The sequence below is a fragment of the Portunus trituberculatus genome, chromosome 35 (genome assembly GCF_017591435.1).
Source record: "Portunus trituberculatus isolate SZX2019 chromosome 35, ASM1759143v1, whole genome shotgun sequence".
Lineage (NCBI taxonomy): Eukaryota > Metazoa > Arthropoda > Malacostraca > Decapoda > Portunidae > Portunus > Portunus trituberculatus.
The window spans coordinates 13,955,926-13,971,902 of NC_059289.1; the positions used below are offsets into that span (position 1 = coordinate 13,955,926).

General features: G+C 41.7%; 1 protein-coding gene across 1 annotated transcript in view; it reads right to left on the reverse strand.

Moving 5' to 3' along the window:
* Positions 1–15,406, reverse strand: part of LOC123513340 — a 92,108-nt gene extending 76,702 nt beyond the window's left edge. Inside the window, exon 1 of the transcript XR_006677318.1 lies at positions 15,185–15,406. The gene's annotated coding sequence lies outside the window, so the exon portion shown is untranslated. The remainder of the gene's footprint in view (positions 1–15,184) is intronic.
* Between the last annotated feature and the right edge of the window lie 571 nt (positions 15,407–15,977).

A 15,977-nucleotide genomic window follows, 5' to 3' on the forward strand; every position in this document is an offset into this window, starting at 1 on the left:
ACACCCGCGTGACGATAAAGAACACAAGACTAAAAATAACACAGCCCGCGTAGCCGCCAGGGATGTGTTGTGTCCTGCTGAATAACACGAAGTAACAAAATGCTCCAAATTATCCCAGGGGAGGCTCCGGGAGGGCCACCGCCAGAACATGCAGGTGGTACTGGCCGGCAGGGACGTGAGGGGAAGTGAGCCTTGTGGAGTGGTGGAGGAAGTGCCGTGTTCCTGTACAGCGTGGACTGGACCTAAGCCACGCCTCTAATCCACCGCCACACCCCCGCCACATTTACACTCGCCACACTCACACGCTACTCAAAGACTACTGCTGCTGCTGCTGCTGCTGCTTCTGCTACTCTGATGGATATTACTACAATTGCTATAATATTTAGTGATGTTACTACTACTACCACTACTACTACTACTATTACTACCAATATTACTACTACTACTACCACCACCACCACCACTACTACTATTACTACTACTGCTACTACTACTACTACTACTACTACTACTACTACTACTACTACTACTACTACTACTACTTCCATAACTACCACTATTACCATCACCATCTCCACCACTACCAGTACTACTACGACGACTACTACTATTACTTCTACTATGCCTTCCAGATAATGGTAAATTTACAGCAGCTGTTACTACTTTTACTGTCGTCACCACTATCGCGAGCTATGTTAATAGTAGTAGTAGTATTTTTTTTTATTTTTTTTTTTTTTGTGTGTGTGTGTGTGTGTGTGTGGGGGTATCTATCAGTCAAAAGGGATACGTTTCTGCTTCAACAAAACACCAACTGTTACCAAGAAAACGAAAATTATACAATACTTATTACACAAAATGTGATTCGAGGAGAAGATAATTTTCTTCATGAAAAACACGAAACCATCAGAGGAATTAGAGAATAAAAACGAATAGAAACAAAACTGCCAGTGTATTTTAAGTGTTTTCGTATGAAATTAACCTCCTCAGTATTGGGAAGCATTTTAACCACGAGTTTTGGGTATGATTAGACCATTTTATTGACATTAGGAAGGATCTATGGAGGTCAGGAGAATAATGGCCAGTCTCCACTATTCTAATCCCCCACATGAGTTTCTGAAGCTGTATAAAATCACCAAAAAATAAGCAGAATAAATATGGAAACGCGTCATGGTACTGAAGGGATTAAGGACAAGTTTTCTATTCTTACTTAATTCAGAACTTGATGGTCAATAAAAAAATGTATCCAGATATATGATGATGGACACAATACTTACATTCTTTGTCTCCAATTTCTATTACACGCGAGAATAAGAAATAAGTCCTAAATATTTGACCTTCATTCTTTTTCTCTCCCTCCTCAGATTCTTTCCATATTGTTTGTGTATCTTTTATCTTTTCTTGATATCTTATTCAGGGCACTTCTAGATGTCCTTTATTTCTTCATATTTTCTCTCTTTTCATGGTTTTTTTTTCTATCTACATCTTTATCTTATATTTTGGTTTCTTATATCTTGCTTGCTTATTGGGCATTATACTGTGTACCTTTTGTAAAAGAGAAAGGACTGCAGAACAATATGGTTGGTGGCAGAGGCAGGTGGAGGCGACTCATCAAAAACAGCGACCCAGTATAAGGACAGGATAACCAGCTGACGAAGAAGAAGACTATGTACCTTTTGTCTCTTCTTGATATTTTATTCAGGGCACTTCTAGCTGTCCTTTATTTCTTCATCCTTTCTCTCTTTTCATGTTTTTTTTTCTACTTCAGTTCTTTATTTTACATTTTGGTCTACGATATCTTGTTTACTTATTCTATATTACATTCAATCTAATCTATTCGTTTTCTTTATTCAACTTAATTTCGATTGTATTCATTTAGTTATACCATTTTCTTATTCATCTACTTATGAATCTACTTATCTACATCATATTGCTTCATTTTATTTTTCCATTTATTGTATATGTATCTATTCATTTCTACATTTCTCTATTTATGTTTTTGGGGCGTTTACAAGTAGTAGTAGTAGTAGTAGTAGTAGTAGTAGTAGTAGTAGTAGTAGTAGTAGTAGTAGTAGTAGTAGTAGTAGTAGTAGTAGCACTTGCTGTGATTGTTATAGTAAGTAGTAGTAGTACTGTAGTAGTTGCAGTAGTAGTTGTAGTAGTAGTAGTAGTAGTAGTAGTGGAGGTGGTAGTGGTGGTGGTGGTGGTGGTGGTGGTGAGAGTTTACCAGCCGCAATACTAATAACACTAACAACAAAAACTAATAATAAAAAGAGTGTACCAGGCATGATTTATTCCTAGTAATGGATAGCAGCCGTCCGCCGCCGCCGCCCATCAACACTTGCTTATTAGCGATAATGCTAATTAAATATTGACTTAATGCAAGCTGTGATAATTAAGCAGCATTTTTCACCTCACTCCTTTTGGAAGTATGAGGTTAAACATTATAGTGACGATGATGATGATGATGATGATGATGATGATGATGATGATGATGACGATAATAAAAAAGGAAAAAAATAAATGACTAAATAATAATGATAATAATAATAATAATAATAATAATAATAATAATAATAATAATAATAATAATAATAATAATAACAATAATAGTAACAAGGATAATGATAACAATAATAATAATAATAATAATAATAATAATATAATAATAATAATAATACAACAAGGATAATAATAATAATGATGATGGTACCGCTATTAATGATGATGGTGATGATAATAATAACAATAACACCACCACCACCACCACCACCACAACAACAACAACAACAACAACAACAACAACAACAACAACAACAACAACATCAACAACAACAACAACAACAACAACAACAACAACAACAACAACAACAACAACAACAACAGAGAGAGAGAGAGAGAGAGAGAGAGAATCATCAAAGTAACACATTCCACGCATCTCTTAACATACAAACCAGACTTAGATCGATGGAGAGAGAGAGAGAGAGAGAGAGAGAGAGAGAGAGAGAGAGAGAGAGAGAGAGAGAGAGAGAGCAGGGAGTGTCTGGAAGCGGCAGGTCATGGGTGGGTCTAGGTAATGACGCTGCCTTAAACACTGGCTCACCTGTCCTTCGCTCACGTGCTGAAGGGGAATATTTCACGCTATTGATTCCTGTTCATCTCGAGTACCTGTCTGGCTTGTGACTGGCGGCGGGACACTGCTTGCTGAGCCTGGGACGCCACTACCAATCACCCGCCTTGCCTGATTCTCCTGTCCTCCCACACACAAGTTACCAGAAGATCTACCTTATGTTCTCTAGACTGGTTTATTATATAGGAGAAAACCTATCTTTATACCGTACGTTTTCTAGACGGGTTTGTTATAGAGAAAATTTCGTGGTATTTTTTCTCTTTAGTGTAATTTTTGTCCATTTTGTTCTTCCCTTCTGTCTTGTCGTATTTTCCTGTTCTTCCACACACAGGTTACCAGAAGCTCTAATTTATGTTCTCTGGATGGTTTTGTTATAGAGGAGCAAACTTCATGGTAATATTTTTTTGTGTGTGTAATTTTAGTCTATTTTATTCTCCCATGAGTTTTTAATCAGGTAAAGAAACGGGGTCATAAGGCGCCGTGTCCATCAAAAATTATTTATCGCGTTCTGTACTTTAATGATTGCCCAAGGGAAAATTTGACGAGACATAATAAGAGTAACATAAAAAACAATGTAAAAGATTAAATCACTTGAAAAAACAGATAAACATTTCACACATAGCTTACACAAATACAGCGACGTATAGTAATGCAGATGCACTTCATTAGAGACACACTTCTGGCTTCTATCCTAACTGTGTAATCTTACTGTATACAATCCCACACCAAGGCCTGCAGATGCCCTCGATACTAACCAAAACCTGCACTAGCGTCTGTCCTTCCCATGCATTCCTGAGCAGTTACAGACCTACATACTTCATCAGATGCCCTCGTTACAGGCCATCAATTACCCTCGCATCAGTTTATCCTAAGTAATCCCATGTTATTAAAACCATGTATCTTCGTTCCAAACCAAAAGTTATCATAGTTTCTGTTCATGATCTAATACTAAACCTTCATGAATGTTTACCCCTTCAATACTGAGACGCATTTTTACCTTAAGATTTGTGTATTATTACACCATTTTATTGACATTAGGAAGGGTCTATGGAGGTCAGAAGATTAATGGCCACAGTCATCACTATTTCAATCCCCTCATAAGTTTCTGAAAATGTATAAAATCACCAAACAGTAACCAGAATGAATATGAAAACGCGTCATGGTACTGAAGGGGTTGAATATAAACAACCTTCCTAGCATCAAATATATAACCCAATGGAGTAATCTCACAGCTCAACCCGGAAAGTCCTGAACGCCCCTCGCCGTACGTCCCCTACACCTCCCCACGCCTCGCCCTAACTGATATGGATTAGGTGAATGTTTTAGCATTGCGGACAGCGGTCACTTGGCGGCGTCGCGATGGGAAGGTGTGGGAGGAGTGACGTCACATCAAGCAATTTAAGGTTTCGACTGGAATTCACTCGCTCTTGACGTCATCGGTGATTTGCACAGCAGGTGATGGGGAGACTGGCGGAGGGGAGGGGTTGGGGTGGAGAAAAGTGGATGAAGAGGTGGGGGTGGAAGAGGGAGGGATAAACAGGTAAAGGGATGGGAGAAGAGGGGCTACGAAAGACGGTGAATGACGCATGTTAGCTAAACGAATATGTCTGAGTGAAGGAGGAGGAAGAGGAGGAGGAGGAAAAAACGAGGAGAAACAGCGTCTAGAAAGCAAAAAAAGAGATAGGAGGAAGAGAGAATTGGAAGCCTGGACTGTAAAAAGGGCGAGAAACAAAGATAGATAAACAAAAAGGAAAAAGTAAAGAGGGAAGGAACAATATGTTGGAGAGGGAAGGATATGTAAGGAAGAGTAAGGGACGAGAAAATTAATTTGAACTAGAGTAGAAAATAAAGGAAAGGAGTTGAATAAAGAATAAAAAAGAAAGAAGATATGAAAGGAGAAGTGAAAGGAAAACAGGTAAAGAGAGCAAGAGAGAGAAGAGAAGGTAAATAAAGGAATAATAAGGTAACAATAAGAAAAGGAGGGAAGGAAAAAGAGAAAAAAATAAAGGTAAATAGAGATCCGTTAGATAATGTGGAGAAAAATTGGAAAGGAAATGAGAAGGAAAAGGGGAGGGATGGTTATATATATAAAAAAAGATGAGAAAAAAGATTAAGGATAGTGAAAGAGATAAGGAAAAAAGACAGGGAGAGGAAGATAGAGATAAAGAGAAGAGAAAGCGTGTCAAGAGATAAAGTAGAAGAGAGGAAGATAAGAGAGATAACAAGAAGGAAAGGAGAGAGGAGAGAGAAAAAGAGAAAGCACAAATGAACACAAAAGATAGACAGGGAGAAATAAATAAAAAAAAAATGAAAAAACACAAAAACACAAACGAATGAGAGTGACAAGTAAAGGAAGAAAATAAAAACACAAAGGAACACAAAAGAACGAAAAAAATATAGAATCCGTAAGTAAGAGACGTAGGAAAGTGGAAAGCAAAGGACGAAAGGAAAACAAAAGAAAAGAAGAGAGAGAGAGAGAGAGAGAGAGAGAGAGAGAGAGAGAGAGAGAGAGAGAGAGAGAGAGAGAGAGAGAGAGAGAGAGAGAGAGAGAGAGAGAGAGAGAGAGAGAGAGAGAGAGGGAGGAAAGGAGAACAAACAAGCAGTAAGGAGAGAGAGAAGAAGAAGAGAGAGAGAGTTCTTGTTATGGGAAAGGAGAACAAACAAGCAGTAAGGAGAGAGAAGAAAGGGGAGGAGTTCTTGTTACGAGTTTAAAGTGTTTGTTTTTTGCACTGAGCTTTGACACAACTCGTTAATTATTCACTCAAGAGAAACAGCAACACATCAAGTGGTGGTGGTGTTCCGTTGATGAAATACTACTAACCAATAAATACTCAAGGACAGCACGATGGAATTATCTTTGAGGTACGCATTGATTTACTTATCTATGTTGTTTTTGATTTATTTCTTCTTAAACTGTTTATTAATCTGCTCTTTTATAGTGTGTGTGTGTGTGTGTGTGTGTGTGTGTGTGTGTGTGTGTGTGTGTGTGTGTGTGTGTGTGTGTGTGTGTGTGTGTGTGTGTGTGTGTGTGTGTGTGTGTGAGAGAGAGAGAGAGAGAGAGAGAGAGAGAGAGAGAGAGAGAGAGAGAGAGAGAGAGAGAGAGAGAGAGAGAGAGAGAGAGAGAGAGAGACAGAGAGACAGAGAGACAGACAGACAGACAGACAGACAGACAGACAGACAGACAGACAGACAAACAGACAGACAGACAGATAGAAAGACAGACAGACAGATAGACAGAGAGAGAGACAGAGAGAGAGACGGACAAATAGAGAGACAAAACAGACAGACAGACAGACAGACAAACAGACAGAAAGACAGACAAACAGACAGACAGACAGACAGGCACAAGCAAGTAAAAAGATCAAGAGTAAATAAAAGAGCAAATTCACACGCTCCATAAAACAAAACTAACACAAACAACCATCAAACGTGCAGCAGAAAATGGACAGAAAATGGAACACAATAAAAGAAACTAATGGACACGAAAGAAAATAAGTCACGGGAGAGAGAAACAAAGGAACGACAGAATTATGAGAGGGAAAAAAGTAGAGGAAAATAAGTGGCAAGACCAGAGAGAGAGAGAGAGAGAGAGAGAGAGAGAGAGAGAGAGAGAGAGAGAGAGTCTTACTGCCAACAGGACTCAAGAGTTTTGGAAGATTAAGTGTCATCCCACCAATCACATACACCTTCTCCTGTGCTTCACCTCCCCCCCCTCCGCCCTGCACTCCTACACACACCCCCGGCACACATGAACGCCGGAGAAACACATCAATCCGCGTTAGAGGCTGCTGCTTATGTCTCTTTCGAACTGGCTGCTGTGAAAATGTGCAACCAACAGACGGTGAAAGCTGGAGAGAAACAGACAGACATAGAGAATTGGTGAGGTAGACATACAGATACACAGACAGGAGGATAAACCGAGAGATGGATAATTAAACGGGTGACAGCATTTTGACTAATTTTTTAATTCTTTTATGGAGACTATAATTCAAGTGGGCCTTTTTTTTCTAATATTCTTTTTTTTTTTTTTGCTGTTGGTAGTTTTCCCTCTTACATAAAAAAAATTATCATTATCACACACACACACACACACACACACACACACACACACACACACACACACACACACACACACACCAGCAAAAAAAAGCACACCCACGCAACACAACACAGCAGGTAAACACAATCAGGTGCTGGAAAGTAATCAGCAACTCAATTATTGGTGAAATCAAAGTGCAACTCAAAAGTGTCTCGCAAACAAACACACAAACACCGCATTGTACTAAGACTGGAAAACACTCTCCCATCATGAGCGCCATTGTAAATATTCAATAGGGGGGACAGACAGGTGGGCGAGGCTAATTAACACGAAGCCCAGGTATCCAGCAGGTCATGGTCTCGGCAATTAAATGAATGACACTGAACAAAATCATTTTCCCACTTCAATGGTCACTTTCACTGGGGCAAAGTGACATACATTCCTATCAGTTTTTAGTATATTTCTACTGCTTTGATTCCCCTCACCGTCCTGCCACGCCCCGCATCCAATAGACCTGCAACTAGCCCCATAAGGTCTCGTCCCGTCCTACTTCGTCTATCGCTATTATCAAGCATTGCACTCCATGAAAGCAGCAGCTGGAATCATGACCCGTACGTCTGCCATTTAACTGTCCTCAAAAGTTGCAAGGGTTTCTCAGAACAATAACAGGAATTCATGCTGCATCGATGGCTGTGTTAAAACAACGCGCATTCTTCCTGTTCCCGTTTCTCTCGAGTGTTACGTCACTAAACGCTGTCACTTTCGCCTATTATATTACCATTTTTTTTTCTCTCTCTCGCTCTCGCTTCCTTCTTCATCACCACTCGCTACTGGTCGATTACTGGGACACGTGTGAGTCATCTTACTTACGTATTTAGAGCAGAGGATTTATCTGTTTATTTCTATGTAGTGTGAATCATACAATAACATCGGTTCTTACGTATTGGCTTACCGATAGCCATGCAGTTCATTTAGACACACCAAAGGGACAAAAAACAAACACACACACACACACACACACACACACACACACACACACACACACACACACACACACACACACACACTGATATTTGGGTGTGTCTCCTTTCACGTGTAGCCCTGTTCACCTAGCTATGTAAATCGAGGTAATGACTATAGTGTGTGTGTGTGTGTGTGTGTGTGTGTGTGTGTGTGTGTGTGTGTGTGTGTGTGTGTGTGTGTGTGTGTGTGTGTGTGTGTGTGTGTGTGTGTGTGTGTGCTTCATTGCATTGCCCTACTCTTAATATTTCTCCAGTCATTAGTATTCTCCACAGGTACTTTATCCATCCCTCTTCATAGTGTGCTCTTCCTCCTCCTCCTCCTCCTCCCCTTCCTGGCACGTTGACCCGCTAATGTCTCTGGTAATGGCCAAGAATTTCAATGGTTGTTTTTTATGTGCTTGCAATTCCTGTTGGCGAGTCTTGGGGCGTAAGTGGTACATCAACATTCCCCTTCCATCCTCCCCACTTGTCCCACCGCGGCTTTAAGCACACTGTACACACTCTGTATACCTGATGACCTATACCGGAAATAATGATGACCTGGCTGTCTCGTCAGAGACTGCAGCAGACACACACACACACACACACACACACACACACACACACACACACACACACATGTACAGACAGCAGCACACTCTTTGTACACACTGTTTACTTGGCCTGGGCAGTCTCACACTAACAGTAACAATAGCACACTTTGATCACTCTGTACACTGATGACCACACAACACTGCTACTTAACGTTCTGTAACTTAATGTCGTTTGTATTGTTCCAGTCTACCAGTTAAGTGTTTTTAGTTTCATGTATTTGATGTTTATCTTAACCCCTTCAATACTGCGGTACATTTTTACCTTAAGATTTGTGTAGGATTAGACCATTTTATTAACATTAGGAAGGGTCTATGGAGGTCAGAAGATTAATGGCCAGAGTCTTCACTATCTAAATCCCACACATGAGTTTCTGGAGCTGTATAAAATCATTAAATACTAAGCAGAATAAATATGGAAACGCGTCACGGTACTCAAAGGGTTAAGGAAATTTTGCACTATACGACTACACTTCTCTTTTTATTTGCATGATCTTAGAAGCTGAGTATCCTCACTGCACTATACACTTTCCCTCCTTGTTTTAATGATCTAAGGAACAGCACACACTCTTTAATTAAGACTCATGTTCTAAGAGAGTGAAAGATATCAGCACATCGAAAGACTTAGCTCAAGCAGGTCAACTGAATTACATTATTTTTCCCTGCAGTCCCTCACGGCGCGTGCGATGCATGTCTATCAGCACAGCGGCCAGGCAAGTTGTGGACATGAGCTAAAATGAGATGAAAAGACTATTTTGGCGTAATGAAAGTTCAGTAAAATTGGATAATAGTTTCATGTAAAATTGAACCGTGATTTTCATTTACACTTCAGATATAAATCACAAAAAACGTAGCTATAACTTAGAGATAATACCAATGTGCAGTAATAGATTGCGGAATAATATTAAAAAAAAGTTCCGTGCCATTCTTGTGGTAGTAATTCCTGTAGTGTGAAAGTGTAAATGTTTGGAAAGTACACACTTGTCCTCGACACTCCAGAAAAGCTCCTGATGGCTGCAGTCTTACACACGTTGGTCGCGTGTAAGACAACTCTAGATTACTTCACCCATTTCTCGCCAAACTATGTGACTGCTGCAGCTTCTCAAACATGATGGGCAGGTATAGTGGAAGTCTAAATTGTAATCTCAAAAGACAACACTGATAAAAAGAGAAGAAAAAAAAAAAGATAAAGAATTTCAGACTCTTGAAAGTGTGCAGTTTTATTTGTTTTCATCAAGGTCGTCACTCAAAGGAATCAAGCAAGACCTTCCCAGCGACACCAGAGCCGAGCAGACGACACGAGGTCCTGCGTGTGAAACTTCTGACGAAAATAACACTTCCTCATGACAATTGCCCGCTAAACAAAGTTTCCTGACCCTTCACACCACTAATAATAATAATAACCAATAACACGTGGCAGTGGAGGGGCTGGAGGACCACGAGCATCTGACCTTGCACTCTGAACACTATAGAATGGCGTGAATGTGATGGACAGATCGGGATGGGGAGGAGCAGCTAGGAGCAGGCAGGAGACAACGGTGCCTCCAGTGGTGATGGATTGCCGACGCCTAGCATTTCTCATCTAAGAATTCTTCGATGGACTCTCATACTAATAGAACACCAATTATGATCAGTACTACCTTCCATGTGGTCAAAAACCAGAAGAGCTAAGTACTGTCACGATGTTTGCTATTTCTCATGTGTATGAGCTCATGAATGTTTTATGTATATAGAATATAGATAAAAAACAGAAAAGAAAGTAAGTAAGCAAGTACACACACACATACACACACACACACACACACACACACACACACACACACACACACACACACACACACACACACACACACTAAAGATGTCATAATTTGACAAATCGTCACAGTTTGCAGGCACACTGGCCAGCATGACCCGCTACCTGCGAGCCCATCCCAGATAGCGGTGCGCCTCCACTATTGAGGCAGCACAGCTCTGAGTTGTTATGTGGTCCTTGTCTGAACGCTGTCTTCCATGATGGAGTCTTGCTCCCCTCGTCAGTAGTGGAAATGGTCGGGAAAACTAGTGTACGGGCCTCGCTGGCGGTTAAAAGTTATTTTCATCCATATAAATTTTTCATCAAAACATATACACTCTTTCATAAATACCATGTAAAAACGTTACGGTGTATTCTATACATATATATTGAACACGGTCAACTTTTCTGCATTATCATTTTGATGTACGCGGCTGTTACTTTGAAAATATTTCACTCTGAATTCATCATCACACTTGTTTATACATAAAAGAGAATTAAAGAAAAATCACGTTTATACAGAAAAACCAAGACAGCAGGAGTAAAGTTGTTATAATGAAAGATAATGAACAGCAAATACCGTAATGAACCATGTGCACGGCGTCAGTTTATTGCCGAAACCTTCGCGGTGAGGCGAGTCAGGACGAGGGAAGACAGACAGATCAAGATATATCATGGGAAGAAACAGGCGGGGCGGGGCACTGCAAGGCTGGACTGGAGAAGGGAAGACGCAACGAAGATCAAGGGGAAAAGTTGGTCAAGAGGAAAATGGGGCGGGACAAGGTATGGCCGGGCAAAGGGTGAGGTGGAGAGGAAGGGCGTGAAGGGAAACAAGACCTGAATGCCCTTCCTGGTTGCTTAGGAAATTGTACTCATACACAACGGTAAAAATCGTGGTCGTAATACTGTAATATTCATGAAATTCATCCAAGGCCGTAATGGGAGATGTTCTGAGGAGGCTGTTATGAGGAGTAGAAGAGGTAAAGGGAGATGGGAGGAAGGAAGAAAGGAATAGGAAGGAGTGAGAAAACAAGAGTACGGAAGAAACTGTGGGTCGTCCTTGAAAGGTAATCTGACGAAGGGGCGCAAAACATATACAAACAAATTTCCCTTTCATAATTCCTTACATAAGCTTAAACATAAATAAGTTTCTCTTTTACACTACTTATACAATTCAAACTCAGATAATCAAATTTCGCCTTTACGTTCCTTACACGAGTCAAAGATGAGGCAATTACTTTCTATGTTCTTTATATAACTAAAAAATGCGCCAATCCTATTTTATTTATATAAGAAAAATCAACATACACACACAATATTCCCCAGGACGTTACATTTTCTCATTTTAACCTCTTGAGTACCATGACGCGTTTCTACATTCATTCTGCTTACTATTTGGTGATTTTATACAACTTCAGAAACTCATGTGGGGATTGAAATAGTGAAGACTGTGGCCATTAATCTCCTGCCCTCCATAGACCCTTCCTAATGTCAATAAAGTGGTCTAATCGTACACAAATCTCACGGTAAAAATGGGATTAAGATAGTGAAGACTGTGGCCATTAATCTTCTGACCTCCATAGGCCCTTCCTAACGTCAATAAAATGGTCTAATCGCACACAAATCTCAAGGTAAAAATGCCTCCTAGTACTGAAGGGGTTACAATAGTGAAGACTGTGGCCATTAATCTTCTGACCTCCATAGACTCTTCTTCATGTCAATTAAATGGTCTAATCGTACACAAATCTCATGGTAAAAATAGGATTAAGATACTGAAGACTGTGGCCATTAATATTCTATCCTCCATAGGCCCTTCCTAACGTCAATAAAATGATCTAATCGTACACAAATCTCAAGGTAAAAATGCCTCCTAGTACTGAAGGGGTTAGAATAGAGAAGACTGTGGCCATTACACTTCTACTCTCCATAGACCCTTCCTAACGTCAATAAAATGGTCTACTCGTACACAAATCTCAAGGTAAAAATGTGTCCCAGTATTGAAGGAGTTAAAGGCGACGATGTGTTATTAACTAAATGTTGTTTGGTACGGAATAGTTTTATAATGTTATTCAATGCACGACTTCAATTAGCAAGGGATGAGGTGCACAGCGTCACCTGCAGGTGGGAACAGGTGTGTACCAGACAGAGGCGCCCTTCTCTGCCCTTCCCTCGTCTCCCTTCACCGCTTCCTTCCGTCCCTTCTCTCTCTCTCTCTCTCTCTCTCTCTCTCTCTCTCTCTCTCTCTCTCTCTCTCTCTCTCTCTCTCCTGTCCCTTAATTCTACCATCTTAGTGAGTTGTATTTATTTGCGCTTTGATGTGAATACAAGCAGAAGGCAGGAAGTGTGTGTGTGTGTGTGTGTGTGTGTGTGTGTGTGTGTGTGTGTGTGTGTGTGTGTGTGTGTGTGTGTGTGTGTGTGTGTGTGTGTGTGTGTGTGTGTGTGTGTGTGTGTGTGTGTGTGTGTGTGTGTGTGTGTGTGTGTGTGTGTGTACAGGAGCGTAAAATTTCTTGCACGCACACACACACACACACACACACACACACACACACACACACACACACACACACACACACACACACACACACACACACACACACAGTTAACTACTTATCTATCTACGTAATCACAACACTTACTGAAATCTATATGATGACCCAATGACAACAAACCTGCTACGTTCCACCTGACTGATTGCATTGACTAATTCAGGGCAACATTGACTGCTGGGATGCGATACCCTTCTGCCGCTCTGAGTACGAGGCACAGTAGAGTATGAAGAGCCAGTCATTCGTTACCTTTACTTACACCTGGTCGTAAAGGAGAACCAGCCATTACAGTACGAGGAATAAATACCAAGGTTTTTGTATTATTATTATTTATTTTTTTTGTATTGATTTGTTCCTATGCTTTTGTAAAGGATTAAATAACTTGCTGGGACAAGTTATGGTGATAATATTCTCTCCCTCTCTCTCTCTCTCTCTCTCTCTCTCTCTCTCTCTCTCTCTCTCTCTCTCTCTCTCTCTCTTTTATGAGTTAGTTCCCGTAAGAGAAAAAGAAGAAAAAAAAGCTGCATTTTACTAAGTTTCTATGTTTCAAGAGACAAAGTTTGCGCATTTTCGCGAAGTCCTTCAGAGATTTTTGCGCCTTGTGTGTGTGTGTGTGTGTGTGTGTGTGTGTGTGTGTGTGTGTGTGTGTGTGTGTGTGTGTGTGTGTGTGTGTGTGTGTGTGTGTGTGTGTGTGTGTGTGTGTGTGTGTGTGTGTGTGTGTGTGTGTGTTTAAGAGTAAACAAATAAAGTCTATGTGTGGATGAAAGTGAGAGGGAAATAAAAATAAAATAAAATGAAAAAAACAATCCATGCAAATATCCGATGAAGTAATAAATGAGATGAAATAACAAACAATTTAATACAAAAGGAAAAAATAAATAAATATCGAAGGAAGCGATGAAGGAGGCGATGAGGGAAAACATGAAGGAGACACGGTGAAGGAAGGAGGAGAGAGAGAGAGAAAAAAAAAGGAGAGAGGGAAGAAGAGAAGACAGGTGCGACGGAAGTGATATAATGCGATACTCATTAGCAGGTTGACAGGAGGGGCCAGCACGGGGCGGGGGCGTGACTCCTGATCCACGGCATACTCACGATGACAAACTCAGGGTACACCGACCCTTACACACACACACACACACACACACACACACACACACACACACACACACACACACACACACACACACACACGGCAGACACACCCTCTCTTCGTTCAATATATTCACTCATAAGAAAAAAAGTTGTATGCGTAGTTACTATTTTCCTTTATTTGTCTATCTAATTTGCCTCATATGGAGAAATGAACCTTAATGTGACTTTACATGAGGGGACGAGAGGGGTAATGTGAGGGAAGAGGGGAGGAAAGAGGCGGACAAGGGGAAAAGAGAAAAGGAAGGTGCGAGGAAAAGTTGTGAAAAAGGTAGGTCATGATATAAGGGAAAGGAGAGGGAAGTGCGAGGGGAATGCAAGGATGGGTAACTCTGTGAGGGGAAAGGAAGGGCGGATCCTTGTATGGGGAGGAGAGGGCGGACACTGGTCTGAGGGGAAAGGGAGGAGTGAGGGGAGAGAGAAGGCACGGGCGCGTCGCAGTTAGAGGGGAAAGGTTTCAGTCAAACAAAACACCTTTTTTCTTCTGACAGGTGGATCTCGGGTGTGTCAGGAGTCTCCAGGCAGCATGCAATGTCTTTCTTTTATTCCCCTCCTATTTTCCTTATAACCTTGTGCTTAGAATGCAATGACGAAGCGTATGCGAGGAACAGAAGTTAAAAGACAAGCGCTTTAAAGTTGGAGATGATTAGTGTTAACCAACGTTCATTGCTACTCACTGTATACGTAACTTCCTAATTTAAGAGAAGTTTACATGCGCCTGAATGAGTGAAGGAGCAGATGTTGTGTTTTGAAGTTTATAATGCAGCGTAAAGTTAGAGTTGGTGTGGTGACGCCAAGTGAAGCGTTGTGTTACGTCCTTACAGTCAATATCCACACCAGGAAACTGAATATCTTTTGTAAATACTCATCAAAGAGGTTCATGCAGAGAGAACAAGGATGTGTCAGGCACGTTACTTACATGGGAGGCAGCGTGGCGAGATGAAAAACCCGTCTCTATGGCTACAGACTATATACAGGGGAAGCTACACCGGCCCCGCACCAGCACCGCCACCAGAAAGGAAGCTACAAGAGCACGTGAGGTAGACAGCTCAGGTGTGAGGGAAGGCAGGTAGGAAGGTAGGCAAGCGGGGAACACCAGCAGCACCGCCACGCACACTCACACACACCCTCCCTCCACCACAGTCAGGGGCATACTGGCCTCCTCTCCGCTCCACCCCGCCCCACCTCCACGTGTCACACAGGGCATTTACTCCCGTCCTGGTCATGCAGCGGACGTGTCGCCAGGTGTGAAGCGTGAAAATTACGCGTTGCATTCTGTGCGTGAGTGTTTACGAAGAGAGAGCAGCGGAGGGCGCAGACCCTGGCCGAGGTGCGTCTTGGTGTGTGTGTGTGTGTGTGTGTGTGTGTGTGTGTGTGTGTGTGTGTGTGTGTGTGTGTGTGTGTGTGTGTGTGGGAGAACTTGGCCGTGAGCGCCGCCGGGCCCGTTGAACAATGTGTTAAGGTCAATTGGCAGAAATTTTCGTCAACAGGGTGCACCTCTTCGGCCTTGGCGCCCCTGCCCGAGGTGTTGACGGCTGCCTGGCTCGCGGCGGCGCCACGTCAAGAAAATCAACTCAATGATGATTCGTCCCTTCATCTTGGCGGCGTGGCGCTGATGAGCCTCGCGGTGGTCCATTATGGCGAGATGCGCGTCATTACTGCCCCGCAACGACGTACCGCGTGGATCTGATCGGTGCAGTCTGTGGCGGAGC